The following is a 20733-nucleotide window of genomic DNA, read 5'->3' as shown; positions in this document are numbered from 1 at the left end:
ATTCTCAATTATAGCCCGCTCAGCCTCGAAGGCACAGGCAATGGTGGGAGAAGGGTTATTATCATCAACTAGACTAGCCACTGTTTCTACAGGCGGTTGAGCCTTCCTAACCCATACATTGTTCCGGCGACGATCTCCGCGAGAGCTTGCATTTCTTTTAACAACAGCAGGCCCCTTCATGTTAGGCATCTTTTTAGGCCTGAAACTGGAACGGGGAGGAACTTCCTTTCACTTTCGATCAGGACGAGCTTTCACAGTCTTAATACTATAGGTACGAGGTCTGGCAGAATCAGGACCCTCATACTTAACACGAATACGAGGTATCAAAAGCTCAGCCGGCTCCCCATTACGAGCCTCGGTCCTCACATCTTTGTCATCGGAGCTCATCCACAACTTGTAATTTTCAGAAAGACCCACAAAGACATTTGTAGCTACGGCCCAACGCGGGAGACCATCATAATACTTAGCCCACGCTAAGACTCGTGTTTGTGAAAAGGCCGCTACCTTAGGTGGTACCGTATCAGAAAAGGGGATAGTCTGCCTTAAACCATATTGACGCATGACTCGGTAAGGGAAAATATAAATGGGACGAGATAGCCCCAACAAAGAAACATAAACCGATACATCAGACCCCCCCTGTCATAGTAGTCAAACCCCACCATGGTACCACCCACTTAATAGAACAAATGCCAAAAGGAGGTCCATTCGGCCTCGTCCTGGCCTTGGTACAAGTATTTTCGGTTACCCAAAGCTATAGGGCGATAATGTTTAGGATCGGCAGGAGCTTCCAAATGTCTAAGCCGTTCCGCAAGCCAAATCTGCAAAAAAAGGTACGATCGAATCAAAAGAATGAAAAGAAAGAAAAAAAGGTTCCTGGGGCGCAGTTTCAACGCCCAGGACCAGGCGCCGAATATTCCAGCGCCCAGCCCTGGGCGCTGAAACTCAGCCCCAGGCAAAAAGAAATATATGCAAAAAAAAACATACATGCGCGCAAGGAAAAGATCGATTACCTGAAGCAATAGGGGGCTCCCCTTAAAATATTCAGATTTGGCGCCCTTCTTCAGTTCATCCGCACTCAGCAAAGTCTCAGCAACAACCAACGGCATAATAGAATAGCAACTTTCCATCTGGCTAATCAAGGGGATCAACCTTATGTCACCGACACCATTGTTATTCGACAGCAAATAATGATTCAACAAGCAAAATACAAGGGCTCGAATGTTCAATTTTTGTTCGGTCATATTCTTACTAGGCCTAAAGTGATGTTTTACAAGTTTCGCCAAGTTAACCTTATCATCTACAACAATTTCAGCAAACATGTTATCATCTAGCCCTAGGAAAGCCCTTATGGTTGTTTTACCCTCTTCAATAGTGCCGGGGGTAACAGGAGTAGCATTAGTAGGATAACCAAGGATCGCAGCAAATTCATCAGGCAAAGGACATATTTCATTGCCCCGAAAGGCAAAAACATGATGATCGGAGTCCCAAAAGCTTAGGGCAGCATGCAGAAAGTTATAATCAATATTAATTTGTTGTAAACCTAAAAGTGCCTCTAAGTGGTATTCTTTTAACAAAGCTTTTTCTGTGGGAGTAAGCGCCCGTAGCCAACGCCTAACAGTCCGTTGGAGTGAGAAAGTAGGGATCGACATGGCAAAAGCAGTGAGTAATTAGAGCACAGCAAAAGGAGAGAAAGAATTTGAGAGTGGTGGAAAATAAGGACGTATCTAGCCCCCTATATATAGCTGAACGCACCCAATGACACCCTGATCCCATTCGGAAACGTGTTAGGAAATCCGAAAATCAAATATTACCAGGAAAGGACTTTCAGCGCCCAAGCCTGGGCGCCGAAATGTTTAACGCCTGAACTTGGGCGCTGAAAATGCAGCCCAAGGCCCAGATTTCACAAAACACGGAACAGGAAAGGACTTAAGACCGTGTTGCTAAAACACGAGGCCCTATTGCAAGTAGGATCAAGCCCAAAGCACCTTTAGCTCCCAAATAAGCAAGAAAAAATAATAACATTTGGTCGAAACTTAGACTCGTCTCAGAAAATGCTTATGTACACTTTCAAAAAAAGCAAGTTAAATATCATGGTCATTCTTCGAAACACCAAAAATATGTGTCGTCAAGTCATTGGTTTTCCAAATAAAAAATGTTTGTCTGTCAAAGGGTTAATCCGGGCCAAGCTAAAACCGGATGTCGCCTGAAAACTAAAGTCGCACTCCACGGCTTCGCTAAAGTAGCACACTACTATAGAAGGTCGCTCGCACATACGAGCATGACCCATAACATGATTACAAGATGCGAAAAACAACCGACGAGCCCCAGTGCTTGGGGGCTCGCGAAAAAAATAGACTCCCACGAGGAGCGCGCGATCAAAATCACATTCCCGGACTGCGCCATACACCATATCATGTTTGGATATCTCAAAAAAGAACAACAATAGGTTCGACCTCATCAAAAGGACGTCACTGGCGCTTGTGCACGGTCCTCTGATCAAAGACCAAGTCGAGCCGTAAAGACTAGCTCAAAATCACGAAAGCGGACGGTCGCAAGACAAAGATCCGTCTGAACACGTTGTCAGCCCACGTTCAGGTTACAACTAAATTCGAGCACCCCTCGAAAGAATTCTCTCTTGCAAGAATGAATAAAAGAAATTCTCAAAAGAAATCACAAGAACCAAAGAAATAGGAACTTGCCCATCTTCAGTCGGCAAGATCGCGTCACAAACCGCGCGAGTTCCCAAATCGAAAAGAAAACGAATTCAGGGACGTCCACCCTCAGCGGACAGGGCTCGCCCACCCTCAGCAGGCGGGGTCTGTGTCACTAGCCGCGCAGGTCCTCAGTTTTCGAAAGAAATAAAATCTTCAAATTTAAAATAGGCTCGCCATCTTCAGCCGGCGGGGTCTACGGCGCAAACCACGTAGGTCCTTATTTTCAAAAAAGCAAAATAAATTTCAAAATAGATTCGTCCACTTCTATCGGACGGGGCGTCCACCCTCAACGGACAGGTTCGCCATCTTCAGCCGGCGGGGTCTACGTCACAAACCCCGTAGGTCCTTATTTTCAAAACATCAAAACAGATTCGTCCACTTCTATCGGACGGGGCGTCCACCCTCAGCGGACAGGCTCGCCATCTTCAGCCGGCGGGGTCTGCGCCATTAAATCGCGCAAGTCATTTTTCTGGATTTTCCTTCGTTTTACGTCCTATAAAAACAAGGGTGTTGGATTATCCTTCGTTTTACGTCCTATAAAAACAAGGGGGTTTTCTCGTTTAGCTAGCCCTGAAAATGAGAATCTTAAAAATAAAAAAAAAATAAAAAATAAAAAAAAAAATAAAAAAAAAAAAATGTTTTTTTACCTCGTGATTGGGCTTGGCCAGGCCCAATTACAATTTATAGCTTTGATTTCGAAAAACTCTGTAGCTACTCCCAATGACAAAGTGAGGGAGTTTCTACGCACCTTTAGATCCTTCCAATGACAAAGTGAGGAAGTTTCTATACTATCAGTTGACAAATCCCAATGACACGTGAGGGATATGTCGACACTTCAAGTGATGACCCTTAAGTCAAATGTTATCACTCGGGGGCTCGGGAGACCCTCTCAAAACAGGTCACAATACACCGTGGCTTGTGTGACGCACTCCGTCTAATACTTTGATAATCGTCTTACTCCAAGACTCAGTCAAAGTGGGGGCTAACTATAGACACCTACTTTTGTCCCCATTCCCGAAAGGGAAAGGTTCGATGATGAAAACGTAAATCTCCACTTGACAACGCATCTCCTATAAAATAAACGAATCTCGATTCCCCATTTCATTTCACCCGAAACCTGCTATTTATGGAAACCTGCTAAAAATAGTAACTGTCGTAAAAGGTAGCTTCTAAAAGTGGCAAATCATAAAGGATAGAAACCTGTCAGAATTAGGTGTTGCATTCCAACATAAATCCTAAATGAGATAGAAAACCGCGAGAATCCTATTCCTAATAGGATTCGGAAATAAGAGTTACGTATTAATTAAAATCCTAACGAGCCTAGAGTTCGTAACGGGCCCAGACGCATTCCGTCATAAAATTGATACGCGCTAAAAGACTCGAATTAATCTCAAACTCCACGGATTTCAGGAATCCGAATCTGACTAAAGAAAACAGCCCAGACCCTATTTTCAACGCCTAGCTCTGAGCGCCGAAATCTTCGGCGCCCAGGCCTGGGCGCTGAAAATACCTGGGTACGTGATTTTTCCTAATTCTTTGTGGATTAGAACTCTGCAATTCTATCTTTCCACGAACTCTTCCCTATAAATAGCCCCCTAAATTCGACGTGAAAGAAAACAACAACACATAATTATATTCTGAGTATTGACTCCAACCCTTAGCCTAAGCCTCTCGCTGCGAAATTGTTCACGCGTTCTGTCGCAATCGATCCATAAATCGAACAGAACGTATCCTGTCCCATAATTGAGATTCGTTAATAAAAAGGAGAAATAGCAAAGTCAAAGTGGTTAGTTTTCTGAGAACCGTGACGCACCTCTCAAGGGTGCGTCGTAATGTGTCCCTTTTCGATGATTTAACTGCTTTCCTCGCCCTTTTTATGAACTGTTAAACTAACCTAATCTGATTGTTCTATCACGCCTAACAAATATAATATTTTTTGGAAATCGGATTATCATGCTAGGTCCCTTAATGCTATTTAAATCAGATAATCACGATCGAATTTGTATTATATGTTGCATATTGCTAAAATCAACTCAGATTAGTTTAATAGTTAACGCATGTCCCTTCAATTATTTATGCTGAGCTAGTAAGGATATCCTTCCTCTGGAGTTATCGACGAGCGAAGTACTTCTCTCGGTAGTTACAGTCCCCCGAACCCTCAATCTCTACCTTGCGGGTGTATATTGAGAGATCCCCACACCAGGGATCACAAGGGAACCTACGGCCGTCGTGGTCAAACATAATTGCACTCCCTTTATGTCACGATAACCGGGTTTTGTCAGTTTTTCTCATTGTCGTTAAAAACTGAATGGCGACTCCTATATTACTAGTCAATTGGGTGTATACTCACAGGAAATCCAATTACACTTGATTGAATAAAAAGAATCGTCACACCCACGAGGGACGAGGTCACGCATTAGCCTCGCGCTTTTTCGACCCCTTCACAATAGGAGACACCATAGAATAACATATGCATCGCCTTGAACAAATGAGGCGACACCATAGAGTATCACATACTTCGCCTCAAGCTAAGCAGGCGACACCATAGAGTACCATATGCATCGCCTAATTCTAAGCAAGCGACACCATAGAGTACCATATGCATCGCCTCAAACTAAGCAGGCGACACCATAGAGTACCATGGGCGTCACCTAAAGGAGTTAGGCGACACCATAGAGTACCATTTACATCGCCTAAAACAAAGCATGCGACACCATAGACTACTATGCATCGCCTAAAACGAATTAGGCGACGACACCATAGAGCACCATTTACATCGCCTCAAACGAAGCAGGTGACACTATAGAGTACCATTTACATCGCCACAAGTTCATAGATTTCCTATACGGAGTCGCCTCCAACATAAGAGGCGACACATTAACCGCCCTTCAGTGTCGGATCACATGCGACACATAAAGAGGGTACCTATAGAATCGCCCCCTGTGGAGTCGCCCATGAGGCGACTCTATAGGTGGTTAAGAGGCGACTCGAAAAGGGTTTTTTGTAGTAGTGAGTTCTGAGGCGAGTGGCCTTTTAGAATGTAGAGGGTCGTGTCCCAGAGCATGCATCTCTTGGGTTTGTGCGACCTCTAGGAGTAGATGTTCAGGATATGCCACTTCCATTGCGATCCTTGATGGCTATCACGGGTAGGTATTCAGGGGCCCTGTATCAACATTATGGAGTAGGAGACACATTAGTTTATTTCATGAGTTGGCCTTTTAAACACTTTATGACTACCCTTAAGTCGGACTAGTATATTTGGACTATTGTGTGTGCACTTTGCACTCTTTTATATTTTCGAAATTTTTTGCCCGTGTGACATTCAAGGTTATTTTAATCGGCATGCTCGGTTTTAGTGCCGAACATAGTCGTTATAGGAAGCCTAACAACGACATAATGAGTTATTTATTTTATAAGTCGTTCTTAGAATCGAGTGCCTTTTTTCATACGTCCTCGTAGCAAATTTGTTACGAATTTTTTTTATTGCTACGTATACTTTATGCGCGAGTACCGAGGCTGCTGTGCCTGACCAAAAGGCCAAGCAGTAACTTCAGCGCCCAGCAGGGGCGTTGAAAATGATTGGCGCCCAGCCAGGGGCGCTGAAAATGCGTCCCTGACTGGTACTCGTATTCTGTTCGTCTATCCTTTTTTCGTACATACGACTTAATTTTGCGTGCTTGCCTAATAACGTCCTTTACGCGTTGTGCAGCGTTGTGGAATCCGTTACAGGCTGTCCTGGGCGTCGCTTATTTTTGTGGTGATTGCCCGGGGCTGCGGAACACGTATTTTGGTATAACTCTTTGGCCAATTGGTGTTTATGAATGTTTGGGCAATTTTTAGGGTCATTGGTTTTCTAGTATTATTTGTCACACACAATCACATAATTCTCTATACACAACTAACATTACAACATGAAGCAAAATAATATGCCACGTAGTTTATGATAGGCTGTAGGAACAATGACTAGTAATGAACGAATAAACTTATCTTTAACCAAGTCGTGGCGTGTATGAACACTGCCCTAAAGTTGAATTTGCCTCGTTACGTACACACGGCCTCTTGACAATCAACCTCCAGGGTTACACGACATCTATCTCGTTGGTGTAGTACAAAAAGATAGATTGAAAACGAAATTGAACGTTGCCCAAAATGAATCAGAGAGTATGTGTTTGAGAGGAAAATATTCGGAGAGCAAATTTTTCTGTGTTTTCTTTGTGAAGGAGGAAGCCAAAATAAATAACGGAAGACTGAAGAATTATTTTGGGAAGGAAATAAATTCGGTAATCAATTAGAATCAATGACTCAATTTCCGGAATAAAATCTGTAACCGTTATGGAAAATATTCGGTTACCAAAATACAACAACTAGCCGTTACACGGGATTGATTGGCGGCAAAAAGGGACCCACCCACACCCGCGAACGCGCCGCGCCACTCGCCCTCGCCCGAGCCCGAGCCCGGCCCGGACCGCGCGCGCGTGTGCGGTGACCTAGAGCCTCCTCTCAAGTTTTCTAACAAACCTATTAGTGGAGTGAGGATATATAAAGTGGGTAAAACTCTTGTTTTTTTGTCAATGTGGGACAAGCACAATTTTCATTCTTTTGAAGCATCACTACCTATACTTCCAACAATCCCCCACATGATTCAAAAGAACAGGAAAAACTAGGAAGGAACGTTTTGGGCAACGGAGACTTTAGTTTTGAAAGTGTCAATGTCTTTTGGACTTGAATTAACACCCAACGCATACAAAAATATCTTACAGTCGTTTTAGGTAGATTTCTCTTTGAACCTATCACGAAGTTAGTAAACTACTTTTGCGCGTTTCAACTTTTCTCAAATCAAGACTCGTTTTCGCAATTTGTAATTTTTTAGTGCCCCACAAAATACCCGGATTTTCATGAATGCTCTAGTGGTCCTAAGCCTTAAGGACTCTCATAGGGGATTGTAACCCCCACATTCACATAGGTAAGTTCATCAAGTTTGTACTGTCACAAACCATCTTCTCAAGGCTATGAACTTATTATTAAGAGCCTTAGCTCAACCTTACGCATATGACAGTTAGAAAAATACTACATCACTTTTATTATTAGGAATGGTAGTAGTAACAAACATGAGTTCTTTTGTGATTTCGTTTGACCCATTGAACTTAGATTTCCTAAGATGGGTGTCCACCACAATTTACTCCACAATAGGCTTTAAACCCATTCCTTGTGCTGACTCAAGCACCATTTTTCTACAAAGGCCTTTGGTGAGAGGATCTGCAATATTCCTCTCGGACTTTACATACTCGAGTGATATTACATTTTTTCTGATCAGATCTCTAACTATAGCATGCCTTAAGCGAATATGCCTTCTCTTTCCATTATAGGCTTGATTTTTCGCTACCCCAATTGCAGCTTGTGAGTCACAATGCATTGAAACTGATGGAGCTGGTTTCCCCCACAATGGAATATCAGCAAGCAAACTCCTTATCCATTCAGCTTCCTGTCCTGCCAATTCTAAAGCAATAAACTCAGATTCCATAGTAGATTTGGCAATGCAAGTTTGTTTAGATGATTTCCATGATATAGCTCCTCCAGCAAGAGTAAAAACATAGCCACTAGTAGATTGAATTTCATCACTATCCGACACCCAATTGGCATCACAATATCCCTCAAGAACACAAGGTGCTCTATGATAATGTAAACCCCAATTGATAGTGCCTTTCAAATACTTCAATAATCTAATCAATGCATTCCAGTGATCTTGATTAGGATTATGAGTATATCTACTCAATCTACTAACCGCATATGCTATATCAGGTCTAGTGTAGTTCATCAAAAACATCAAACTTCCAATAATCTTGGCATATTGTTCCTGTGATACAGAATTACCTTTGTTCTTTTTCAAATGAATACTAGAATCATATGGGGTTTGCACTGGAGTGCAGTCAAATTGACCAAATTTCTTTAAAATCTTTTCAATATAATGAGATTGGTTTAAAGACATCCCATATGAAGTTCTAGTAATCTTTATGCCAAGAATCACATCTGCCTCTCCTAAATCCTTCATCTCAAAACAAGAATTTAGGAAAGCCTTGGTTTCGTTCACTATGTCTATATTGGTACCAAAAATTAACATGTCATCCACGTATAGACATATGAAAACGCAACCAAGTTTTGAAAGTTTGGAATACACACAAGCATCAGAATCATTTACCTGAAAGCCATTAGAAATAATAGTTTGATGAAATTTGTCATACCATTGTTTAGGTGCTTGTTTTAATCCATACAATGATCTAATGAGCCTGCATACCTTATCTTCCTGTCCAGGAACAACACATCCCTTTCCACAATTCATATGGGGTTTTATCTAATTTCTTATGGGGAACACGGTTAAGCACATAGCAAGCAGAAAGAATTGCCTCACCCCACATGTTAATAGGCATACCAGAACTTATAAGCATAGCATTCATCATATCCTTAAGTGTCCTATTTTTGCGTTCAGCTATTCCATTCCGTTCTGGGGTATAAGGAGCTGTAACCTCATGAATAATCCCATTAGCTTCACAAAATTTCTTTAAAGGAGTTCCATCATATTCACCACCTCTATCTGATCTAACTCTCTTTATTTTCAGGTCTAATTGGTTTTCAACCTCAGCCTTATAAATATGGAATTTCTCTTCGGCCTCATCTTTAGTACTCAATAAATAGACCTTACAATAACGAGAAAAATCATCCACAAAGGTAATATAATAACGTTTGCCTCCTCTACTCATGGAATTCTTAAAGTCGCCTAAGTCACTATGAATTAGTTCTATTAGGGTAGAAGATCGACATACATTCTTATTAAAGGTTTTTTTCGGGTGCTTAGCTTCTACACAAACTTCACATTTGTCAAAAGAGGTATTACTAAAATCTGGAATAAGACTAAGTTGTTTGAGTCTCTTGACAGATGCAACATTCACATGACCTAGTTTAGAATGCCATAAAGAAACTGACTCAGCAATATAAACAGAAGCAGAAGAATTATTATTATCAGTCACAACATCAAGCACAAATAAACCCCCATTACAAAATCCCTTACCCACAAATTCACCATTTCTGGTAAGTACAAGTTTATCAGATTCAAAAGTTAACTTGATACTTGCTTTGTTAAGTAAAGCACCAAAAATGAGGTTCCTGCGGATATCGGGTACATGCAAAACATTTTGCAAAGCAATAGTTTTTCCAGAAGTAAGCTTTAGAAAAACTTTTCCTTTGCCAAGTACACTCACAGTGCTTGAGTTGCCCATGAAGACACATTCTCCTTCAGAAACTTTTTCATAGTCTTGAAACATTTCCTTTCTCGAACAAATGTGGCGAGTTGCTCCAGTATCAACAACCCATTCAATCATGTTGCTCACCAGATTCACCTCGGACACAACAGCAGCAATGATGTCTTCAGTGAGATTAGCTTGAGGCTTGTTCTCCTTTGGCTTGTTCCCAGGTCCATGTCCTTGCCTGCATTCCCTAGCTGAATGACCATACTTACCGCAAGTATAGCAATTTCCTTTAAACTGCATTTTCTCTTTGTTGTTGTTGTTGTTGTTGTTGTTCTGCCTTGTGCCATGGAACTGATTTGGACCCTTGCCTTTCGGTCCCTTATTATAACCTGCATTTCTTTTAGTTTCAACAAGATTAGCAGTAGAGGAAGAATGGTCAGTAGTTTTTCCCTTGGTTTGGATACGGTTCTGCTCTTCAATCTTAATGTGGGAAACGAGTTCTTGAAGGGTAAAGTCTTTTTGTTTGTGTTTCATGGAATGGACATAGGTTTGCTAAGAAGGGGGTAATTTCTCAAGGAGACAGTTGGCTTGAAAAAGCTCACGGATTTTCATACCCTCAGCAACAATATCAGCACATAAATGTTCATACTCATGAACTTGATCAAGGACAGGCTTATCATCAGTCATACGGAAATTTAACCAACCACTACAAGCATATTTCTTAGTCCCAAAATCATCAGTTCCATACTTAGTTTTCAGAGCATCCCAAATTTCCATAGCATTCTTAGACTTACTATAAATCATATAAAGAGAAGCAGTCATGTAGTAAAACAACATCCCACGACAGGTTTTGTTATCTTTCTCCAAATCCCTAGTGGAATTAGCAGGGGCAGCAATAACAGTAAGACAATAATCTACCCCAATTTGACCCAAGAAAAACTCCATCTTATCAGACCACATCTTATAATTCTTCCCATCGAAAGGATCTAACTTAGACATATCAGGGATGAAAGGGTTGGGAAGCATGGCAGAAGTAAAAGGGATAGCAGTAGGGATATGACCAGCCATTGTAAAAATAAAACATGGAAGAACAATTCAACTTTAGATTGTAGGAACAATGACTAGTAATGAACGAATAAACTTATCTTTAACCAAGTCGTGGCGTGTATGAACACTGCCCTAAAGTTGAATTTGCCCCGTTACGTACACACGACCTCTTGACAATCAACCTCCAGGGTTACACGACATCTATCTCGTTGGTGTAGTACAAAAAGATAGATTGAAAACTGTGAGGGGGTCGAAAAAAGCACGACGCTAATGCGTGACCTCGTCCCTCGTGGGTGTGACGATTCTTTTTATTCAATCAAGTGTAATTGGATTTCCTGTGAGTATACACCCAATTGACTAGTAATATAGGAGTCGCCATTCAGTTTTTAACGACAATGAGAAAAACTGACAAAACCCGGTTATCGTGACATAAAGGGAGTGCAATTATGTTTGACCACGACGGCCGTAGGTTCCCTTGTGATCCCTGGTGTGGGGATCTCTCAATATACACCCGCAAGGTAGAGATTGAGGGTTCGGGGGACCGTAACTACCGAGAGGAGTACTTCGCTCGTCGATAACTCCAGAGGCAGGATATCCTTACTAGCTCAGCATAAATAATTGAAGGGACATGCGTTAACTATTAAACTAATCTGAGTTGATTTTAGCAATATGCAACATATAATACTAATTCGATCGTGATTATCTGATTTAAATAGCATTAAGGGACCTAGCATGATAATCCGATTTCCCAAAAATATCATATTGTTAGGCGTGATAGAACAATCAGATTAGGTTAGTTTAACATTTCATAAAAAGGGCGAGGAAAGCAGTTAAATCATCGAAAAGGGACACATTACGACGCACCCTTGAGAGGTGCGTCACGGTTCTCAGAAAACTAACCACTTTGACTTTGCTATTTCTCCTTTTTATTAAACGAATCTCAATTATGGGACAGGATACGTTCTGTTCGATTTCTGGATCGATAGCGACAGAACGCGTGAACAATTTCGCAGCGAGAGGCTTAGCCTAAGGGTTGGAGTCAATACTCAGAATATAATTATGTGTTGTTGTGTGTCTTTTCACGTCGAATTTAGGGGGCTATTTATAGGGAAGAGTTCGTGGAAAGATAGAATTGCAGAGTTCTAATCCACAAAGAATTAGGAAAAAACACGTACCCAGGTATTTTCAGCGCCCAGGCCTGGGCGCCGAAGATTTCGGCGCCCAGAGCCAGGCGTTGAAAATAGGGTCTGGGCTGTTTTCTTTAGTCAGATTCGGATTCCTGAAATCCGTAGAGTTTGAGATTGATTCGAGTCTTTTAGCGCGTATCAATTTTATGACGGAATGCGTCTGGGCCCGTTACGAACTCTAGGCTCGTTAGGATTTTAATTAATACGTAACTCTTATTTCTGAATCATATTAGAAATAGGATTCTCGCAGTTTTCTATCTCATTTAGGATTTATGTTGGAATGCAACACCTAATTCTGACAGGTTTCTATCTTTTATGATTTTCCACTTTTAATAGCTACCTTTTACGGCAGTTACTATTTTTAGAAGGTTTCCATAAATAGCAGGTTTCGGGTGAAATGAAAAGGGGAATCGAGATTCGTTTATTTTATAGGAGATGCGTTGTCAAGTGGAGATTTACGTTTTCATCATCGAACCTTTCCCTTGCGGGAATGGGGACAAAAGTAGGTGTCTACAGTTAGCCCCCACTTTGACTGAGTCTTGGAGTAAGACGTTGGTCAAAGTATTAGACGGAGTGCGTCACACAAGCCACCGTGTATTGTGACCTGTTTTGCGAGGGTCTCACGAGCCCCCGAGTGATAACATTTGACTTAAGGGTCATCACTTGAAGTGTCGACATATCCCTCACGTGTCATTGGGATTTGTCAACTGATAGTATAGAAACTTCCTCACTTTGTCATTGGAAGGATCTAAAGGTGCGTAGAAACTCCCTCACTTTTTCATTGGGAGTAGCTACAGAGTTTTTCGAAATCAAAGCTATAAAGTGTAATTGGGCCTGGCCAAGCCCAATCACGAGGTAAAAACGTTTTTTAAAGATTCTCATTTTCATGGCTAGCTAAACGAGAAAACCCCCTTGTTTTTATAGGACGTAAAACGAAGGAAAATCCAGCACCCTTGTTTTTATAGGACGTAAAACGAAGGAAAATCCAGCAAAAGTTATCGCTGCAGCGACTAAGGACCTGCGCGGTTTAATGGCGCAGACACCGCCGGTTGAAGATGGCGAGCCTGTCCGCTGAGGGTGGACACCCCGTCCGATAGAAGTAGACGAATCTGTTTTTGAAAATTTGAAAATAAGGACCTACGCTGTTTGTGACGTAGACCCCGCCGGCTGAAGATGGCGAACCTTGTCCGCTGAGGGTGGACACCCCGTCCGATAGAAGTGGACGAATCTATTTTGAAATTTATTTTGCTTTTTTGAAAATAAGGACCTACGCGGTTTGTGACGTAGACCCCGCCGGCTGAAGATGGCGAGCCTATTTTAAATTTGAAGACTTTATTTTTATTGAAAATTGAGGACCTGCGCGGCTAGTGACGCAGACCCCGCCCGCTGAGGGTGGGCGAACCCATTTTGAATTTCTTATTTTGCCTATGTAGAAGGGCTTTTGTGATTACAACCTGTTGGTGGGTCGTAATATTTCCTGATTAGATGTGTCCTATAAGTGGGTCCACACTGTGTATATTTTTGTTTAACAATATTTTTTATTTTTATTTTTTTCAAAATACCGTTTTTTTTTTGGGAAAAAAATATCAAGATAACGGATATCTTACACAAAATAGGGGAGTACGCGTGCCCGACAGCGAATATTCGCTGTCTGGGAAGCATTTTCAGCGCCCAGTTGTGGGCGCTTGAATTTCTAACGCCCAGAGCTGGGCGTTGAAAATGCGAAAGGGAAGGCTGGTCTTTAAATACGCGGACCGTCTCCTTCCTTTTCCATTTCCACCATTTTCGCTCAAACTCTTCACTTCTTTCAACTGATTTTTGCTCGTTTCCTTTACTTTTCTTCACGAATTCTACTCCAAATCACTTCCTAATCTTCCCAATGTAAGTAATTTTCAGTAATTTTGAGCTTTTTTTTTGTCAATTTCAGTATTTTTGTCAAGTATTTTTGTGCATGAAATTGATTTGGGGTTTTTTTGATTTTGTGCCCCTTTCCTTCAATTAGATAGTTGAAAATGTTCCACATAACATGTTAATTAGTTTGTGCATGTTAATTTTTGCAAGTATGTTGATTTTTGTTAAATTTGGGCATTTTCATGCTAGCCCCCAAGTATACCTACGACCCAAGTATTTCCTTATAATGTAGGTATTCTTGGTATATTGCTTGCGTTCCTCATAATTCATGGGTGACAAATCATGGGAGAATTTTGATTTTGCTGGAGTTTAATTTTTACTTAGGGAATTTTGCTAAGTATGAACTTAGTATCATGTTTTTAGGGAACAAAAATTGTATGACTCCATTTCATGAGTGAAATGCACTCTTTTTAGGGATCGGTATGAGTGTCGATTTTGTCAAAGGTATAATGCCTTGTTGTATTGTTGATCAGCATGTCTGACGAGTCGTTACCCCCTCCTGGTGGCCACGAGGAGCGTGGCATGACGCGTCAGTCCACTGGCCCGGGTCCCCTATGGGTGGGCCCTGAGCTCTACGACGGTCGTGATCTGCACTACGACCTAGAGCACCACGTGACTTCCCGCCTTCACGCGAGGAGAGAGACCACGGTTCGCGGCTATGGCGCAGCGACGAGTGAGACCGTTTTTAGCTATCTGAGCTCGGACGCCCAGGCCTTGGTGAGGGCGAGCTCACTGTTTCCGGTGGTTGAGACCTTCTGGGAGATACTGCGGCTTAACATCTCCCTGTCCTTTCTGCGGTCGTTCATGAGGTGGTGGTGGGATACCACCAACACCTTCCATTTTCCTTGGGGCGAGATGACGATCACTCCTGAGGACTACACAGCTTTGACGGGCTTGACCTTTACAGGGAACCCCGTTCGTCTGAGGTCGGATGGCCCATCGCCGACTGTTGCTGAGGGTACCAGACTCCTGGGCTCGTGGATGGGTAGTAGATTACCTTCGTACCAGCCCCGTGGGATACCTTTCGCTGACCTGATGTGGGCTTTGGAGCATGGGGTGGAGGAGTCGCCTTCGAGACAGGCTCGGCTGTTCTACCTCCATTTTATTACTTCCACTTTTCTATCGGGTCCGACTGACACCTTTGACCCGAGGTGGATAGGCATAGTGGAGGACGTGTCTACACTGGGTGACCATCGCTAGGGCGATTTGGGCTATGCGACGCTTGTCGGCCAGATGAGTTTGTCGGTGCGCGACTCGGACCCGAGTAGACGTCACTTTGTGATTACATTAGCGGGAGTGCCGCGTTTGATCGAGGTATGTGCCTAGACTTTCTTTTGTTTTCTCGCTTTTACCGGGCCTCTTTTTTTTTAAATGCTTTATTGTCCTTTTCTTTTTGCAGCTGTGGGCCTTTGAGCACTTACCTTGGCTGGCTCCTCGAAAGGGGTAGAGGCCTTTGGAGTTTCCTGCCGGTCGCCGTTGGGGTTGGAAGAAGAAGCTGACAGTGCGTCCACCGCCCGATACCGTGTGGGATCTTATCCGGGACGGGAACCCTGAGCATGTACAGAATCTTATCCTCTATCTCGTATTTCGTCATTTTTTTATATTTTCTATGTGCGAGATCTGACTGCGTTTGTACAAAAACAGGTGGTTTGGACCCCATGGCTCTCTTTTAGGGGTACCCATGCTTCGGTCAGGGATAGTTATGCCCTGAGCCAGATGCGGGTCTTGTTCGTTGGCCGCCGGGACCCTGTCTGCTACCTGGGAGAGCGGGTACGTATGCAGACGGTCGGGGCTTTTTCGGTGCCCAGGCCTCCGCCTGCGACCATGCTGTCTACTCGCTCGATAGGCGAGTCGTGGAGGGTCCACTCGAGGACTGGCGTGCCGGCGACGGAGTTGGTGATAGAGGGAGCTAGCTATTACCAGTTTATCCAGGATTCTCTTCGTCTCCCGGAGCCTGGCGCTGTAATTTGCCTCCTCTCTTTGTATTGATTTTAGTGTTTTCATGCTCGTGCCCATGTGTTTATGCCTACTGTGTTTTGTGCAGGAGTGTCCTGACCTTTCGTTGGGTGGATGGGTGCTTCCCGATGCTCGGATCTCGTATACCGGAGAGAGTGGATCCGAGATTCTGGAGACTTTCCCGGAAGACCGGGTTTTCCATGCTCCGCTCCCTGAGGGAGTACAGGCGGTATGCACCTTTTATTTTTGTACTCTTCTTATATTTTTTCTTTCTTTTTTACTGACATTCTTGTTTCAGGTTCCGGCCCGTACGGCCAATGCGATGGTGGGGGTGATCAACCGGTTGAAGTCCGCGTTGGTTCGAGCTTGGTCTGCACTTTCTTGCAGGAGCCCCCACTCTACTCGGGTAATATGCCCTCTTTTTTCTTTTGATCTGTACCTTTTGTTTGGCTTTCGGTTATTCACTCTCTTTTTTGTCCTTTTTTGCAGACGGCTGCTGGACGTGCCAGGGCCGACGACGTGGGTCCCTCGGGCGGGGGACACGGTCGTGAGAGAGAGAGGGCACGGCACTTGCCCCTACGGCATCGCCGTTCTGACGCGGGGGTGAGTTCTTCCGGGGAGAGGTCCGAGCCGGAGCGTAGGCGACGTTCCGTGTCGGTGGCCCGAGATCCTAGCCCCGAGTTGCAGTCACAACCTCATTTTTGGGGTGACTCTGGCTGGGGGCCCTCATACCACGGGGAGTGGAGTGGATGGACCGGCGAGGCTTGGAGACATGGAGCCGATGACGAGTCTTAGGCTTACCTCATGTTTTGTACATATTCATTCTTGTATTCCGCATGTATATATATATTTTTGCGATTTTTGGTGCAAGAATGTTTTGAGCCTTCCGTGGGCTTTGTTTTAACATATTATAGCAATATTAGCTTTCTAAACCAACGACGAATTTTGAAAAGGAAAAGACTTTCGTAAAAATAATGAGTTCATATAAGAGTGCACACATATTTTTAGACTAACCGACTACTTGGGGTATTACATATGCATGTTCACTATTTTTTTGTTTTTTGCCGACTCGTGCCATACTCCTTTGTTGGGCTTGTTCCTGGAAATTCTTGTGGCTTTGTTTTTTATTCTATTTGGTCTTGCTCGTGCATGGGTTAGGGTAGAGTGCCCTTTGCAATATCTTTTCTTCTTGATGCGTTGCATGACTTTATTATTTTTTAATTTTTATTGGACCGGATCCTTGAGAAGGATTGCCTACGTATCTTGTCAGAATCAGGTCGCGCGTAGTTCTAGCTTGTGAATTTTTTTTGAAAGGGTGTTCATTACACGTCTGCTTCCCCCCCAAGTGTTCGTGGTTCTTTTGAGGGTTAGAAAAAGGAGTACGAACACTTTGCAGAAGCGGGAGGGTAGGTGGCAAGAGAGAATGACGCCCGTTCAAGGGCGAAGGAAATATCGGCGCCCAGGCCTGGGCGTTAAAAATAACAGCGCCCAGTCCTGGGCGTTGAAGTTTTGTCCTTCGCTTTTTCTACCTTATCGAGTTTTATGTCGTTTGCTTAGAGTAATGCGCAGAATGTTTGCTTATGAGTCTTAATGTGTTTTATTAGATGCCTTAACTCTAGACTGAATTTAAATATGGTACTTTTTTAATTGGTCTAAGTTCGTGAGGTTAGCGAATTCCGCTCCATCTATGTCATCTAGTTGGACTGCTCCGCCAGGTAGGATGGTCTTTACAAAATACAGTCTTTTCCAGTTAGGCCGGAATTTTCCTCGAGGGTCCGTAGTAGGTGCGCGGACTTCTTTTAATACAAAATCGCCTTCTTTGATATTTCGAGGTTTGACTCTTTTGTTGAATTGCCTTGCGATGCGCTTTTGATACACTTGCACGTGATGTAGAGCTCTCAACCTCCGTTCGTCTAAAAGGACGAGCTCGTCGTACCTAGCTTGAACCCAATCAGCTTCGGGTAGCTTGCTTTCTAGGACGATCCGGAGGGAAGGAATCTCCAACTCGACCGGTTGGACTGCTTCCATTCCGTATACCAAGGAGTAGGGTGTTACTCCAATGGAGGTGCGGATTGAGGTTCGATAGCCCCATAATGCGAAGTGTAATTTGTTGGGCCAATCCTTATAATTTTCGGCCATTTTTTCGATTATGACTTTAATATTTTTGTTGGCCGCCTCTACCGCGCCGTTCATTTGCGGCCTGTAGGGAGAGTATTTATGGTGTTTGACATGATATTTTTTGAGCAGGTCTTGGACTTCGGCCCTGAAGTGGGAACCTTGGTCACTTATGATTTCATGTGGAACCCCGTATCGACAGAATATGTTCTTTTCTAGGAATCGAGCGACATGTTTGGTTGTTAATTTTGCATAGGAGACTGCCTCTACCCATTTAGTGAAGTAATCAATTGCGACTAAAACGTACTCGTGTCCCCCTGCGCCTGTTGGTGTTACCTTGCCGATTATATCTATACCCCAGGTGGAAAAGGGCCATGGAGAAGTGAAGGTGTATAGTTCTGAGGGAGGCAAATGGTTAAGGTTACTGAAGATTTGGCATTTTGGGCAAATTTTTACAAAGTGATGACAATCAGTTTCCATAGTGGTCCAATAGTATCCTGAGCGGGATATTTTTCGGGATAGCATTTTTCCGTTCATATGGGGTCCGCACACGCCGTTATGGTATTCTTCCATCAGTCTTTGGGCTTCGTTTTGATGGACACAAAGTAATTTGATTTTATTCGGCGTGTATGTGTACAGTTCTCCCAGAATTATGCTATATTGTGAAGCGAGGAGGCGTAGGGCCTTTTGTGCTCGCGGGGAAGTGTTTGGGGGGAATTCCCCACTTGTTTTGTAACGAAGGATGTCCGTGTACCATGGTTCTTCTTTGGTGTTTTCAGGTTCGGAGTCTATGGCACAACAATAAGCCGGCTCTTTCCTTCGCTCGACCCGAAGGGTCATTCCGTCCCATTCATTCGGGATGTTGAGCATTGAAGCTAGCTTCGCTAGTGCATCCGCGAATTGGTTGTCGTCTCTTGGCAAGTACGTATACTCGATTTTTTCAAATTGCTCGACTATTTGGTCCAAGTGAGCTTGATATTTTGAGAGACTAGTGCTTCGGACCTTCCATCTTTTGGATATATGGTTGATTATTAGGGAAGAATCCCCGAAGACTTGTAGGTGTTTGACTCCGAGGCTAACTGCGGCCTCTAGCCCAACTATGCAGGCCTCGTATTCGGCGGCATTGTTTGTGGCCTCGAAGTCAAGTTTGACGGAAATTGGTATATGGGCTCCTTCGGGACTGACTAGGAGAACTCCGACGCCGCATCCTTTTTGGTTGGACGCGCCATCGAAGTATAGTGTCCAATAGTCGTCTCGTATCATCAGAAGTTCCTCGTCGGGGAGGAGGTAAGCTTCCGTGGTTTCCTCATTCGTGGCATGCTCGGCCAGGAATTCGGCTACCGCTCTTCCTTTGATTGTTTTTTCCGGCATGAATTTTAGGTCGAACTCTGATAGCATGACTAGCCACCTGGACAGGTGACCACTTAGGGCGGGCTTTTCGAACATGTATTTTAAGGGATCTAGTTGTGACACTATATGAACAGTGTGGGCCAATAGGTAATGTCTGAGTTTTTTGGATGCCCAGACGAGGGCGAGACAGGTTTTCTCAAGTTCTGTGTATCTCGTCTCGTACTGTATGAACTTCTTGCTCAAGTAGTAAATGGCTCGCTCGGATCCATGTACACACTGTGAGAGCATAGCTCCTTCTGCAGTATCCGTGACGGTTAGGTATAGGCGTAAAGGGATTCCAGGCAAAGGCGGGGAGAGGACGGGTGGTTTGCTTAGGTATTCTTTGATTTTATCGAAGGCAGTTTGGCATTGTTCATCCCATTCGATCTTTTCTTCTTTTCTTAATTTTTTGAATATTGGCTCACAAGTCATAGTAAGCTTGGAAATGAACCTACTAATGTATTGCAGCTTTCCTAGGAAGCCCCTTATCTGTTTTTCAGTTTTCGGTGGGGGCATTTCGGTAATGGCTTTGATCTTAGATGGGTCAATCTCGATTCCTCGCGTACTAACAACATATCCTAGCAATTTTCCCGAGGTTACCCCGAACACACATTTTTGTGGATTTAGTCTCATGTTATATTTCAAGATTCGGGTGAAGAACTTTTTAAGTGCCGGGAGGAGACCGCGCCGGTCTTTAGATTTGACGATCATGTCGTCCACATAGACCTCGATTTCTTTATGTATCATGTCATGGAGTAACGTGGTGGTTGTTCTTTGATAGGTGGCCCCCGCGTTTTTCAAGCCAAAAGGCATTACAGTGTAACAATATGTTCCCCAAGGGGTAATGAAAGTTGTTTTTTCCATGTTTTCTTCTGCCATGAGTATTTGGTTATATCCGGCGTACCCGTCCATAAAGGAGAGGAGCGCGTGTTCTGCGGTGTTGTCTACTAGTATGTCAATGTGAGGTAGAGGGAAGTCATCTTTAGGACTGGCTTTGTTGAGGTCTCGATAGTCTACGCACATTCGCACTCGTCCATCTTTTTTAGTTACGGGGACAATATTGGCCACCCATTCTGGGTAGTTGGAGACTTTTATAAAGCCGGCGTCTAATTTCTTAGTGACTTCTTCTTTTATTTTCAAGGCTATTTCTGGTTTGAGCCGCCGTAGCTTTTG

The sequence above is a fragment of the Spinacia oleracea genome, chromosome 6 (genome assembly GCF_020520425.1).
Source record: "Spinacia oleracea cultivar Varoflay chromosome 6, BTI_SOV_V1, whole genome shotgun sequence".
NCBI lineage: Eukaryota > Viridiplantae > Streptophyta > Magnoliopsida > Caryophyllales > Amaranthaceae > Spinacia > Spinacia oleracea.
The sequence above is the reverse complement of the archived record's forward strand: the minus strand, read 5'-3'. Positions refer to the sequence as shown.